The 15,212-nt window shown below is 39.4% G+C and overlaps 2 pseudogenes; one reads left to right on the plus strand and one right to left on the minus strand.

Moving 5' to 3' along the window:
• Positions 1-1,145: 1,145 nt before the first annotated feature.
• On the plus strand, positions 1,146-2,001 carry LOC129522192 (olfactory receptor 7A10-like; annotated as a pseudogene).
• An 8,182-nt stretch (positions 2,002-10,183) lies between these two features.
• Positions 10,184-11,121, minus strand: LOC129522193 (olfactory receptor 7A17-like; annotated as a pseudogene).
• Positions 11,122-15,212: the final 4,091 nt, after the last annotated feature.

Raw genomic sequence — 15,212 nt, forward strand, 5'->3', positions numbered from 1 at the left:
TGACTCTTACAATACAGAGGCCAGAACTCAATTGCCTAATGGTATTCAGGAGGGGCTCTATTTCAATTTACAGGACTCTTTTGCAAGTAGATTATAAAATACAAGAAATATGTAATGTGCATGAGTGATTCCTTTTATTGAAGTTTAACCAGCAGCACTGCTTGACACCAGCTCTGATCGCTCTCCTGCTTATTCCCCTTCCCACACTTGCTTCCTTTTTTGGATTTGAGTAGTTCAAATTAATATAATCCTCAGGGGCTCTGCAGAAGCCAGTCCCTCTGTCTGCACACATTTCACCAAACATGCTCTTGGCTCCTGCCCTCTCTTCCTTGGGGCCTCTGTTCAAATGTCACCTTGTTTACTGGTCTTCCCTAAACACCAATTACAGAATAACAGTCATATCCACTCTCTCCTTGATACCTACTCTTGTTCTCCTCATAGCACTTGACACCCTCTGGTATATTATTATTTTATTTGTTTCTGTTTTTTTCCATAATTGGATTATAGTGGCTTTTGGCTTTCAGTGTCCTGTATTTATTGTCTAGACATAGACATTGCCTGGAACATGTTTGACACTCAATACATACTCCCTGAATGCATGAAATATATTCTTTTTTTTAGGGAGAGAGAGAGAAAGTGTGAACAGGGGAGGGACAGAGGGAATGGTGGAAAGAATCTAGAGCAGACTCCACACCCAGAGCAGAGCCTAATGTGGGGCTCGATCTCACTACCCTGAGATCATCACCTGAGCCACAATCAAGAGTCAGATCCCTGTCTGACTGAGCCACCAAGTATCCTGAAAGATATTCTTAATAAAACAGTAGAGTGAATGACCTGTTGGGGGGAATGGGGAAAATGAAAACAAAAAGCCTAACTAGAGATGGAATGGGACAGAATCTCTTCAAGGGCACAATCCCTACACAAGATACTGAAATTAATAATTGACTGAAAAATATAAATAGTAGCATTTCAACTATATAAGCAATGCTGTTCATGTGAAAACAGATCATGTCTTTTTCCTCTTTCCTGGTAGTCACTGCAACCACATGCAACCAAACAATGATACATGGATATCAGAATTCTTTCTTCTGGGATTTTCAGAGGGACAAGACCTGCAGCCACTCGTATTTGGGCTTTTCCTCTCCATGTACCTGATCACTGTGTTTGGAAACCTGCTCATCATCCTGGCCGTCAGCTCTGACTCCCACCTCCACACCCCCATGTACTTCTTCCTCACCAACCTGTCCTTTGTAGACATTTGTTTCACCTCTACCACTGTCCCCAAGATGCTGTTGAACATCCAGACTCAGAGCAAAGTCATCACCTATGCAGGCTGCATCACACAGATGTACTTTTTCATAATCTTTTCAGGGTTGGACATCTATCTCCTGGCTGTGATGGCTTATGACCGGTTTGTGGCCATCTGCCATCCCCTGCACTACATGGTCATCATGAACCCCCGGCTCTGTGGACTGCTAGTTCTGGTGTCCTGGATCATAAGTGTCTTGCACTCCTTTTTGCAGACCTCAATGGTGTGGCAGCTGTCCTTCTGTACAGAGGTGGAAATCCCCCACTTTTTCTGTGAACTCAATCACATGATCCAACTTGCCTGTTCTGACATATTTCTTAATAACATGATGATATACTTTGCAGCTGTGCTTCTGGGGGGTGTTCCCCTGGCTGGGGTCCTTTACTCCTACTCTAAGATAGTTTCCTGCATACATAGAATGTCATCAGCTCAGGGTAAGCATAAAGCATTTTCCACCTGTGCATCTCACCTCTCAGTTGTCTCTTTATTTTATTGTACAGCCCTAGGAGTGTACCTTAGCTCGGCAGCTCCCCAGAGCTCCTACACAAGTGCAGTGGCCTCAGTGATGTACACGGTGGTCACACCTATGCTGAACCCCTTCATCTACAGCCTGAGGAACAGAAACATAAAGAGGGCTCTGATGAAAGTCTCTGGGCTGGAAGATATCAAAAGGCCAGTTGTCCTACTGCTGAAGAATTTCCCATAATTGTAGGCCTCAAGGCCTTGGAGGCAAAAGTTAGGATTATTTTTTAAGATTTTTTTTTTATATTCATTTACTCATGAGACACAGAGAGAAGGGGAGGAGAGGCAGAGACACAGGCAGAGGGAGAAGCAGGCTCCATGCAGAGAGTCCGATGTGGGATTCGAACAAGGGACTCCAGGATCACACCCCAGGCTGAAGGCAGGCGCTAAACCGCTGAGCCACCCAGGGAGTCCAGAAGTTAGGGGGGTTTTTTGTTTTGTTTTGTTTTGTTTTTGTAAATAGCTTTTTTTTTAAGATTTTATTCATCTATTCATAGAGACAGAGAGAGAGAGAGGCAGAGACACAGGCAGAGGGAGAAGCAGGCTCCACGCAGAGAGCCCGACGCGGGACTCGATCCAGGGTCTCCAGCATCACGCCCTGGGCGGCAGGCCGCGCCAAACCGCTGCGCCACCGGGGCTGCCCAGAAGTTAGGATTTTTAAAAGAATATTGTGGAAATAGAACTTGCTTCTTTCATTTATTTCCTGGAATTTTAATTTTTTCAACTTCTCAGGACAAGTTACTCATGTTATTAAGTTTTCCCTTAATTTTCATCCTTTATTTCTTAATTTATTCCCAATCTTTGATATTAAAAAGTTACTAATTCCCATTTATCTCATGGAACTGCTTGGATTTCCTAAGAATCATTTCTTCCCAAAGGACAAAAATCTCCCCAAGTAATATGTCTTAGTTTTCCTAAAAGAAGTCAGGAGTTACCACTATGATGGAAAAAATTCTATTTGACAACTGGATCATTTCCTTAATATTATGTTACATTACAAATCTGAGACCACAGGTTTTCACTTTGTGTCTCTCATTTTTTTCTTTATCACTACCTTAACTGCTCTTCTTAATGAAGAAAATACTGGTGTGTTTTATAACGTTCATCGGTTTTATTCTCCCAACTAGGATACCGTTCTCTACTCAGGCTCTATGTCCTCATTGCTTACATTAGTCACTGGCAGACCTGATTATCAAATACATATCTACCAATGGAGTCTACATGGAAACAGAAATTTGAATAAACGGAATGATTTTTTTAATATTTACTTATTTGAGAGAGAGAGCATGAGTGGGAGGGGCAGAGGAAGAGGGAGAGGGAGAGAATCTCAGGCAGACTCAGTGCTAAGCACAAACTCCCCACATGGGACTCAATCCCAGAATCATGAGGTCACAACCTGAGATGAAACCAAGAGTCAGTTACTCAACTGACTGTGCCACCTAGGTGCCCCTGAAATACATAGGATGATTTGATATGAACTTGGAGTCAAAGATGACCTCGAATATGATAAGGCAAATTTTAAACTGTCCCTTATTGTATCACTATGCACTACATTTCTTTTTAAGCTATACATCTCTCAACCAAATATGAAATACAGTGGCAGCGTGTGTAAGGAGATTTACTCACTGGGATGAACAATTGATTAGAGACAAAGGGCTTATAAAGAAAAAAACACAAAATATTGCTTAAATAAATTAAAGAAGACATAATTATGGTATGATAGACTGTGTTCATGCTTGGAAAATTTCAATTAAAAAAATCTTTTTAAAGGTTTTATTTATTTATTCATAGAGACACACAGAGAGAGAGGCAGAGGGAGAAGCAGGCTCCATGCAGAGAGCCTGATGTGGGACTCGATCCAGGGTCTCCAGGATCACGCCCTGGGCTGCAGGCAGCACCAAACCACTGCGCCATTGGGGCTGCCCTTAAAATTTAATTTTAGGATGGGTTTTTAAAAAAGTTTTCCCCCAAGTCCCCTTTTTGTTATTTTCATATTGTTGATGAATCTGTAGATATTTTGGGTAGTATTGCCATCTTAATAACATTAAATTTTAATTTAAATTCCCTCTAACAACACCTAACTCTGGGAAACGAACAAGGGGTAGTGGAAAGGGAGGTGGGCATGGGGTTGGGGTGACTGGGTGATGGGCACTGAGGGGGGCACTTGACAGGATGAGCACTGGATGTTATGCTATATGTTGGCAAATTGAACTCCAATAAAATAAATAAATAAATAAATAAATAAATAAATAAATAAATAAATAAATAAATAAATCCCTCTAACATAGCTTTGCTCTCAAACTGTGCTCCACAGACCAGGACCTACAGCATCAATGGCATGGGGAGCTTGTTAGAAATGCAGTCGCTGGGCCCCTGGGGGTCTGATGAGTCAGAATTTGCATTTCAACTACAATCCCTGGTGAATTGTGTGCACAGAAAGGTTGGAGAAGGTTTCCTCACCTTCTCACCATTGACCCTTGGAACTGGATAATTAATTTTGCTGGATGCTGTCCTGTGGATTGTGGTATTCAACAACATCCTTTCAGATATGGCCAATAACAAGGGCATCTCTGCTTGAGGACCACTACTCCAGATTTTCAGAACTGGAAGCATCCTACATAATTCCAATTAAGACTATATCCCTTACTTGGTTTATGCCTTGGAGAACATTAAATCCCACTGAGCCCCATTTCTCCAATAGAGAATAGAGCTCATAAAAGTACTATTTCATAGATCGAACTGTGCAATCTTGGCCTGGACAGGACATTGTTCTTTCTTTGGAGCCCTAAGTCTGGTTGGGAGACCAACACCTCACCCCTTCCTCCTGTCTTATATGGGACAGAGCTTCAATCTCCAATATCAGCCTTCAGGGAGGCTATCTTGGCTTCCTGCCTGCTTCCCTCACTAAGGTTAATTATTCCTAGCTTTTGATTTAAAGTGAGAGATTATCTAACTCTTTCTTTCACTTGAACACTTGCAGGCCATTGTAGGGTTGTTAATGGGCCTAATATCAATATTGTCATGTCTTGGGGAACAGGGAGACCTGAGGAGAGGGGAGGAGATGGAGAACAACCAGTCAGTGGATGCATCACAATACACACCATTTGTCCATTAAGTTTTCTCTCTTATGTGTATAGTTTGTGAAGCCCCAAAACAATTACAATAGTAATGTCAAAAATCATGGATCACAAATCATCATAACAAATATAACAATGAAAAAGTTTGAAATATTGCAAGAATTACCCAATTCTGACACAGAGACACAAAGTGAACAAATGTCATTAGATAATTGGTACCAATAGACTTGCTCCATGTAGGCTTGTCACAAACATTCAATTTGTAAAAAATGTAATATCTGAAAAGTGTGAAAAGGTGCAATAAAAAAGTCACACCTGTTTGTGCTGTCATATATATGTCGTATGATTTCCAAAGTCACACATACAAATGACGTGAAATTCCAAGTTAATGACATAAGTGACTAGGTCAGAGTTCCAAGTCAAGTGAATGTATTCGTTGGTAGATTACTGTCAGCAAAACACAGGACTATTGTGTGATTTTCTATACTATGGAGGAAAAGACCTAAGAAGTGTGGAAACATATCAATAAGGGATAGATTTAGCTGGGGACAGTAAAAGCGGAGAAGAAAAAACTTGTACAAGGACAAGCCACTTAGGACATATTAGGAAGCAAAGGTGATAATATGGGGTGATGCTAGCTAGTTAAAAGGTGTGCAAAGTAAGTAGAAATTCTGACTGGATCTTTTTTGGGTCTCTCTTCTGACTTTCCCTAACATCACTAAAAAAGATAAGGAAAAATTTCCCAAACTGAGACACTGGATTACAGAATTTCCTTGAGGCAATTCCAGATGGTTTGGATAGAGATAACTGACTGTGATTGACCTCAAGTATTAAAATCTAGTCCCTAACCTGGTCTATCTAGTTAGAGCACTGATCCTTTCCTTTCCTTTTTACATTAGTAAAAATGAAGGGATATTGTTAAGGATCTAAAGACAGAGTGGGTTGCTGTCCATGAACTTAAATAAGGGAAATAGATTGCTGGCTGAGTCAGGTAATAAAATCAAGAGTTATAAAAAAAAGAGTTATAAAGTAACTATCATAAATTCTGAGCACCCTCACTCTGCCCAAAGTACACATGTTCCCCTTCCATACCCAACACAATGCCTGGCTCCTTGAGATATGTGTTATGGACTGAATTGTGTCTCTTAAAATTCATAGATTGAAGCTCAAATCCCCACTATGATTGTATTCACAGATTTCAGGAAGTGATAAAGTTAAGTAAAGTCAGAAGGGTGGGCCCTAACCCATTTGGATTTGGTTGCATTGGTGGGTTTATAAGATGAAAAGATCTCTCTCTCTCTTTCTCTTTATCTCTCTCTCTCTCTCTCTTCCTCTCTCTCTCTCCTCACATGCGCTGAGAAAATAACAGTTGAAAACCAATCATGAAGGCAGCTGCCTACAAGCCAGAAAGAAATCTCTCATCAGAACCCAACCATAAATAATAATAATAATAATGATAATAATAATAATAATTTTAGACTTAAAAAAAAAGAACCCAACCATAATTGCACATGATCTTTGACTTCCATCCTTCATAAATGTGAGAAAATAAATAAATTTCTGTGATTTAAGCTATCCAGTCTCTGGTATTTTCTTATAGCAGCTCAAGCTGACTAATACAATGTGTACACCTGCTTAATGAATGAAGGAGTAAATTTCCTTTAGGTAAATTACCCAAATGTTATTAATTTCTGAGCATTACATGTTTTTTTAAAGAAATTTTGGCTTTTGATGAAAAGATTGTATAAGTGTAAGGCAGCAATATACTATGAGCCCTGACTCTGGTTCTCACTCCTAGGGGAAGCCTTTCTTATCTCCTCAGAACTATACTCCAGGAAGAATTCTCTCCTTTAGTAGAGTATTATCCATAGAAGTCATTCTCCTTGCACAGTCAGTGGGCTGAGCTGAAACTCATGTGCAGATTTGGTCCTATCTAGAGGCTCCCCTAAAGTCCCAATCCAAGGACTATCAAATATCTAAAAGATATGATTTCTTCCACTGTTCCACTGTGTTTATTTTTAAAACATATATATGTATATATGAGATATCATATCATATGAGAGGAAAGATGAGTAGACAGGAAGAAGAAGAGGGCAAGAATCCCAAACAGACTTCACAATGAATGTGAAGTGTCCTACAAAACATGAAGGAGAATTTCAGATGTTCTCAGATAAACAAAAGCTGATCCAGTTAAATTCCTACTAGACCCACCCTCCAAAAAAGCCAAAGGGAGTCCTTCACGTTGAAATGAAAGAACACTAGACAGTAGTTTGAAGTCATATGAAGCTATAAAGATCTCTGTTAAAGTTAAGTATATGACCAAATACAAAAACCAGCATTTTATAATTTTGGACTTTAACACCACATTTGATGTGTGGATTTACAATACGACTGCTAAACAATAATTACATGAATTTCAATATTGATAAAATGATGGATGGAACTATATACGTAGAGTTTTGTATATGACTGAAGTCAAGTTGGTGTCAGCTCAAATTAGATTGTTACAAGTTTATGATGTTGCATGTAATCCTCATGGTAACAAACAAAATACCTATAAAGTACAGGCAAAGAAGAAATGAGAAGGAAATCAAAAGTGTCACTACACAAATCAAATCAAAACTAAAAAAGTCTTGAAAAAACAATTCCCTATACATTTTTAAGTTGTAATTACTCCAAGTATCTTCTCCAACCACAGGGAATGAATCTAGAACTCAATATAGGAGGGGAAAGTGGAAAATTCACAAATATGTGAAAAATTAAACAGCACACTCAAACAACCAGTTGACAAAGGAAGAAATCAAAGGGAAATTAGAAATTACCTTCAGATAAATGGAAATAAAGTCACAGCATACAAAAGTTTATGGGATGAAATAAAAGCAGTGCTGTGTGGATTTATCTTCTATGATTCAATATCTAAACTCCCAAGAATGCCTTAGGAAAGGGGTTGGAGACTGTAGTATTCATCAAAAGATTGAGAAACACCTTGGTGAGGTTTGTGACACCTCTGAAGAGCTCCATAGTGGTTGTCCCCTGCATGACAAAGCTAACATAACATGGGAGATGCTGAGATTGAAATAGGTTTATCCTAGGTTCAATAGTGTGGCATCCTGAACTGGCAGAGACCAAGTGGATGTCATTCAACGTAAGAGGCAAGGAATTTAGTATTAACTTAATATGTAGGAGGATCAATATTTTAATCAAAATTGATTGAACCACAGGGATTTTTGAAAAAGACAATTGACTGTGATGCTCCATGAATAAAAGTGAAGAGCATCTTATTAAGATCCCATCCATTTATAGAACTAAGAAAAATTCTAGTTCTTATAAAAAGAAACATGGCCCAAATCACCACAATTAAGAGTCACAATCACTCACTTGATTATCAGACCTGAGAGTGTTCACTGATACTGACCTTCGAATGATGGGACCAGCTCACCTTGAAAGAACACTAAAACTGCAACAGACTTTAAGCAAAGATGCTTCTCCTGACTTTAAACAAAGATGCTTCTGTGTTGGATCTGGCTCCTAATGGGTTACGACGTCTGACTGTGCACATCTCATCCCATTCTATGTTGGTAGATGCAAAGTATGGGAAGCTTAAAATTGGCCAAGGTGAGAGATTTATACTATGGAAACTGGAAAATACTGCAATTAGGCATTTTTCTACCTTTCATTTTCTTTTTAAAATATTTTATTCATGTATTTTAAGAGAGAGAGTGTGTAAACAAGGGAAGGGGCAGAGAAAGAGGGAGAGAGAATCTCAAGTACCTTTCATTGCTGACCATAGAGCCCAACTCAGGGCTTGATCTCACAACCCTGAGATGATGACTTGAGCCAAAATCAAGAGTAGGAATCCCAAATAGGCAACTACATTATGGCATACAAATTAGTGAGGTCAATTCTGGGTCAGGTAATGATAAATGATAAAGCCTTACTTAACTTTACTTATTCTGTTTCATAAAGCATATTTCAGGTCCATAGCTATATCCTGTTATTAGGACTGAATTTTGGCCTGCCAAGATGGAAAAGTCATAGATGGCAATTGGCAAAATACCCACGATGCTTTTATAATCTGAGCAAGGGGCATTATGGCAGGAGTTACTATGATAAATCTCCTTATAGTGTTCTTGCCTACCAAAATATTAAGAATAACAATGCATCCTGGAGAACTTACAAAGATTAATAATATGATCAATGCTTGAATGTCAGGGCTTGTCATTTCTATTGTGCTACCCTTATGTTTTGAATGGTGCAGAAGAAAATTAGATCTTAGAAAGTGAATGTGAATTATTGCAAACTCTATCCAAGGGTGGCCCCAATTCCTTCTGCTATTGCCGTGTGCTCAATTCCTTTTTTTATTATTTTTTTATTTTTTTATTGGAGTTCAATTTGCCAACATATAGCATAACACCCAGTGCTCATCCCGCCAAGTGCCCCCCTCAGGGCCCATCACCCAGTCACTCCCACCCCCCGCCCACCTCCCTTTCCACCACCCCTTGTTCGTTTCCCAGAGTCAGGAGTCTCTCATGTTCTGTCTCCCCTTCTGATATTTCCCACTCATTTTTTCTCCTTTCCCCTTTATTTCCTTTCACTATTTTTTATATTCCCCAAATGAATGCGACCATATAATGTTTGTCCTTCTCCGATTGACTTATTTCACTCAGCATAATACCCTCCAGTTACATCCACATCGAAGCAAATGGTGGGTATTTGTCGTTTCTAATGGCTGAGGAATATTCCATTGTATACATAAACCACATCTTCTTTATCCATTCATCTTTCGATGGACACCGAGGCTCCTTCCACAGTTTGGCTATTGTGGACATTGCTGCTATAAACATTGGCGTGCAGGTGTCTCGGCTTTTCACTGCATCTGTATCTTTGGGGTAAATCCCCAGTAGGAGCACTGGGTGCTATATATAAGTGATGAATCACCTAATTCTACCCCAGAAATTAATATTGCACTGAATGTCAACTAACTAGAATTTGAAAAGAAAAAGAAAGCAGTGTTGCTTTTCTGGGATGAAGTATAGAAAATCCCATGTGACACCTGAACCCCCCCTAAAATATAATGAGATCAAAGTTTTAAATAAAGTACAGAAGAAAGTTACTTGTCATGTATGAAAAAATTAAGAAACTGAATCCTTGAAATAGCATAAATTGCAGATTATCATCATTCTGTGAGCTGATAACATTATCATGATTTAGGTCTTCTAGGGTTTTGAGCATTGTTACTTACAATCAAGTCTCTATTTTCATAGAGATAATACCCCTATGCACAGAATGTTTCTTGGCTAAAGAGTTTTTTAAGGGATTGCTTTATGTCTTTGTTTTTAAGACTGTAAATAAAGGGATTCAGCATGGGTGTGACCACTGTATACATCACTGAGGCTATTGCACTTGTCCTGGAGTTTTGTGAAGCAGCAGAACTGAGGTAGACCCCAAGGCCTGTGCAGTAGAACAAGGAGACAACTGAAAAGTGAGACCCACATGTGGAAAATGCTCTATACTTGCCTCCAGCTGATGAAATTCTCAAAATGGAGGTTACAATCTTAGCGTAAGAGAAGAGAATTCCAGTAAGAGGAACAACACCAACAAGTCCAGTAGCAAAATACATAACTATATCATTGAGAAAGGTGTCAGAACAAGCAAGTTGGACCAATTGATTAAGTTCACAGAAAAAGTGAGGGATTTCCAAATCATTACAAAAAGAGAGTCGTAAAACCATTAAGCTCTGTGACAATGACTGCAGGGCAGTCATAATCCAGCATGCCATAAGCAGGAGCCCACAGACCCGAGGGTTCATCATGACCATATATTGTAGGGGGTGACAGATGGCCACAATCCAGTCATAAGCCATCACCGTCAAAAGAAGTTATCCAGATCTCCAAAAAGCATGAAGAAATATACCTGGGTGATATATTCTGCATAGGTAATGAATTTTCTCTGTGTCTGGATATTCAACAGCATTTGGGGGACTGTGGTGGAGGTGAAACAGATGTCTGCAAAAGAGAGATTAGAGAGGAAGAAGTACATGGGCGTGTGGAGGCAGGAGTCAGTGATAATTGCCAGGATGATGAGTAGGTTCCCAATGAAAGTTACCAGGTACCTGGACAGAAAAAGTCCAAAAAGGAGGGGCTGTAGTAATACCTCTTCTGAGAGCCCCAGGAGGATAAATTCTGAAACACATGTTTGATTTTCTGGTTCCATGTAGCTAATGAAACTGATGGAAAAGAGACAAAACAATGAAAATTTAGCCACAGTTACCATGTACAGTTACTGAAATGAAAGGCTGAAGGTCCCAATGGGGAAAGGCAAGGAGAAAGATTAATAGAATAAGTTTAGGGTAGTATAATTGGTCCATAAACTAGATCTAGGAATGGATTGAGGAGCTGGGACTCTGTTTTTGATTAAGGTTAGCTTTTGTTAACTTGACCTAGAGCTTTCCAGCTTATACAGACCCAGTAAGAATTTAGTCACCTTTCTATGTAGTTCTCTTTTATGAACACCATGATGAACTAACCAACATCATGCATTGGACCAAGTCAGACTATTCCAGAGGAGGCTTTCACTCTGCTGTCCACTACACCACCCCTACTTTGCTTTTAGTGGTTGATGCTGTCACTTGGCCCCTAGAATCCCCAGATACAATAGCCCCCATTGTATTTGGGTTTTGCAGTTTGATAACTGAAGTTTCCACCGTATGATCTAGCCTACAGAGAAGATCACAGAGCTCTTTAAGGATGTTGGAACTCCCCTCACAAATTTATTTCTCACAGTTATGGTGAAAAGGTATGCCTTCTGGACTCTTCCAGCAGGGATGAGTAAGTCAAATCTATGTTAACACTCCAATCTCCCTAAGCCTCTACATCCATCCTCTTCATTAAATCAAAAGAGGTCTGGCATTTCCAACTCACTCACTATGGCCTACCCTTGGTCCATGATTCAACCAAATTGTAAGGGTCCCAAGCTGCAACATGAAATGTAGAAACTCTGCATGATAGCCCATATTGATAAATTCAACCTGTTCCAACTTTATGTTGTTTCTTTTATTTTCCCACTCTCTTAATATATTCATTCCCACACATGTTCCCTAGATTTCTGTCTGTATAACTTAGAAAACTCAAGTAGTTCTTTTGGAGTGAAGCATACCTCTTCATAGGTCATTCTGCACCTTACCCTTTAGTGGCCTACTGGGTCTACTGGTACCTGAGTCTAGTTTTGGATCTAGAAACAAAGAGGAAAGATGAGGGTGAGACCTGAGGAGACTCCACACTGTGTTGTGTAGCAGCTGCCTGGTGGGGAGGCATTAGCTTCCTCAGGCAAAGTAGGGTCAAACTCTCAGAGTGAAATGGAAAAGTCACACCACTGTGGGTGTGAAGGCAACTACCACTGGGGCTATGGATGACCCTACCATCCACAGGGGAGGATTAGGGTTAAGGAGGTCAAACCCACTGGGGTGGGGACGCAGCTTCCACTGGCAAAGAAGACTTATCAGACTTAGGAGTTCAATTCTCCAGCTTCATCAAAGCCTTCTCACATGTCCTCATTCCAACATGCAGGATCCAATTCCTTCCCAAGAAGTGCCTCCAATTTAACTGTAGACACCCCATATGGCTACTCATTCAACTTGCATTATAATACAGCCAGTCACAGGATGAGATTTTCAGCAATCCTAGCCTTGAAGATACAGAAGATAAAGATCTTTCAGGGCACACATAAAAGTTTTCAGATCATTTATAAGGCATTTGAACTGAGATTCAAACATATGACCTAATCTTTTTCTTTCCCAGACTTTTTTTAGTAACATTATGAGCAGGCCATCAATCTCAGTATATTCATTAGTTTGCAACAATGTTGGAAAGTATCAGATACACAGCCACCCAGATCATCCCTTTTTACAATTGGTTTATTAGAAGTATCCAATGGAAATATTTTGCAAATCTCTATTGTTCTCATTATTGATGGAGATAGAGTCATTAGTATCTTTAATCTAATCATATTTGAAAACTAATTCCAGAAAATCCAGAACCAATTCAAAGCACTCACATTGGAAAACATAAACAATTGAATGAATGAATGAATGGAAAAAATCTCCTGTACAAAAAAAAACAATCATGTACATAGATATTCCATTCTCAAGGAAGTGGAAACTAACCTACCAACAGTGAATTGTGGGCAAAACATAGTATCTACTAAAAAGTACAGTATGGAAAGGAGGGAAAAATAATAACTTTACAGTGGACAAACCTATAAACAGCAGCTCAATCATATGTTCAAGTTCAGGGCAAAGTCACAGTGATAGTTTGTATCCTCAATATAAAGTGATAAAAATGACAACCGCCATGTGTTTCCCCCCAAAAAAATTCATAACTAATCTTATCATGAGATAACTATCAGACAAATTTCAAGTAATATAATACTTTTCAAAATATCTGACCATTAGCTCCCAAGGCTATCAAGTTCTTCAAAAGAATGAAAGTCCTAGGAACTTTCATAGCCAATAGATACCCAAAGAGAAATGATGGATAAATGAATGCATTCTGGATGACAGATGTTAATAATGGGAAAACTGGTATTCTTTGCAATTTCCTTGTAAACCTAAAACTGTCTTTTGGGTGTTAAGTTTGGTAAGTTCTTTATAGATTTTGGATACTAACCCTTTATGAGATATGTCATTTGAAAATATCTTCTACCATTCTGTGGCCTGCCTTTTAGTTTCATTGATTGTTTCCCTCCCTGTGCAGAAGCTTTTTATCTTGATGAAGTCCCAATAGTTCATTTTTGTTTTTGTTTCTCTTGCCTTTGGAAATGTGCCTAATAAGAAGTTGCTATGGGTGAGGTGAAAGGGACTCTTAATGATGGAGAACATTGCTGGAGGGGATGTGGGTGGGGGATGGACTACATGGGTGATGGGTATTAAAGAAGACACTTGTGATGAGTACTGGGTGTTGTATGTAAGTGATGAATTCTAATCTGGAAACCAATATTGCACTGTACGTTACTAATAAAAGTTAAATAAAATAAAATGAAAATAATATTTATAAATAAATAAAATTATTTGTGAAATGCAAAAGCCTTGGAGGCAGTTATCCCTGAGCTGACTCCAGACTCCATCACATGCCTATTCTGTATCACATTGTTCATCCACAAAATCTGATTACATAGTTACTAAAAGAATCAGGCAAAATAAACAATGCAAAATTCCACCTGCATCTAGCATTAACAGTGAAGTTGGATGACGGTTTCAAACCCTTAGAGATTCATCTCTCACATCCCATATCTGTGTCCACTGTCCCTATTTCCACCCCCATTATCTATGGCTTTGGCTGTTACAGCAGCAATAATGTGTTTCTCCCATTGACCCAGGTGACCTTTCCATGGGGTGAGTTTAGTCATGGCCATTACCATGGCCATTAGATATAAACTGCACTGATTTTAGGGGCATGAGTCAGTTCTGTAGTCAAAATAGAAGACTCTGCTCTGATGGTTCTCTTGTGGCCGGGGCCAAGTTTCATTTTTCATCCCTAACTTCACATTGTGTCAGGTATTAAGAACTATTTTTCATTACCTAAGCACAATATGCTTATATTTACTGCTATTCCTCCTGAAAGATTCTCACACTTACCTCATCTGGAATAACTATGTGCCTACTGAAAAGCTCTGTCCAATTATAACCTTGACTGTGAAGCCTTCACTAATCTCCCCTGGAAAAGTCTACTATTTTAGGACCCACATCACCAGAATTGGAATACTATATCAGATATTACATTTACTTATTTCTATGTTTCTTTCCCTTTTTAGACCAGGAGTGCCTTGAAAGAAGGAACAACATATTATTAATTTCCTTATTCCCAGAATATAATATAATGCCTACCATTCACTAATGTCTCAATAAATGTTTGGAAAAGAACAAATGGTTGAGTAACATTAAAAAGAGATACCATCGGGATCCCTGGGTGGCGCAGCAGTTTGGCGCCTGTCTTTGGCCCAGGGCGCGATCCTGGAGACCCGGGATCGAATCCCACATCGGGCTCCCGGTGCATGGAGCCTGCTTCTCCCTCTGCCTGTGTCTCTGCCTCTCTCTCTCTCTCTCTCTCTCTCTGTGTGTGTGTGTGTGTGTGTGTGTGTGTGACTATCATAAGTAAGTAAATAAAAATTAAAAAAAAAAAGAGATACCATCAACAATAGGGAGAAACGAGAAACAGTGAAACCACAGAACAAATCATGGAGACAAGGAGGCCCCATGATTGACAGCCAACACCAGAGGAGACAGATGGGAGCAAGATGTTTTAGTGCAT

The sequence above is a fragment of the Nyctereutes procyonoides genome, unplaced genomic scaffold (genome assembly GCF_905146905.1).
Source record: "Nyctereutes procyonoides isolate TBG_1078 unplaced genomic scaffold, NYPRO_anot_genome, whole genome shotgun sequence".
Lineage (NCBI taxonomy): Eukaryota > Metazoa > Chordata > Mammalia > Carnivora > Canidae > Nyctereutes > Nyctereutes procyonoides.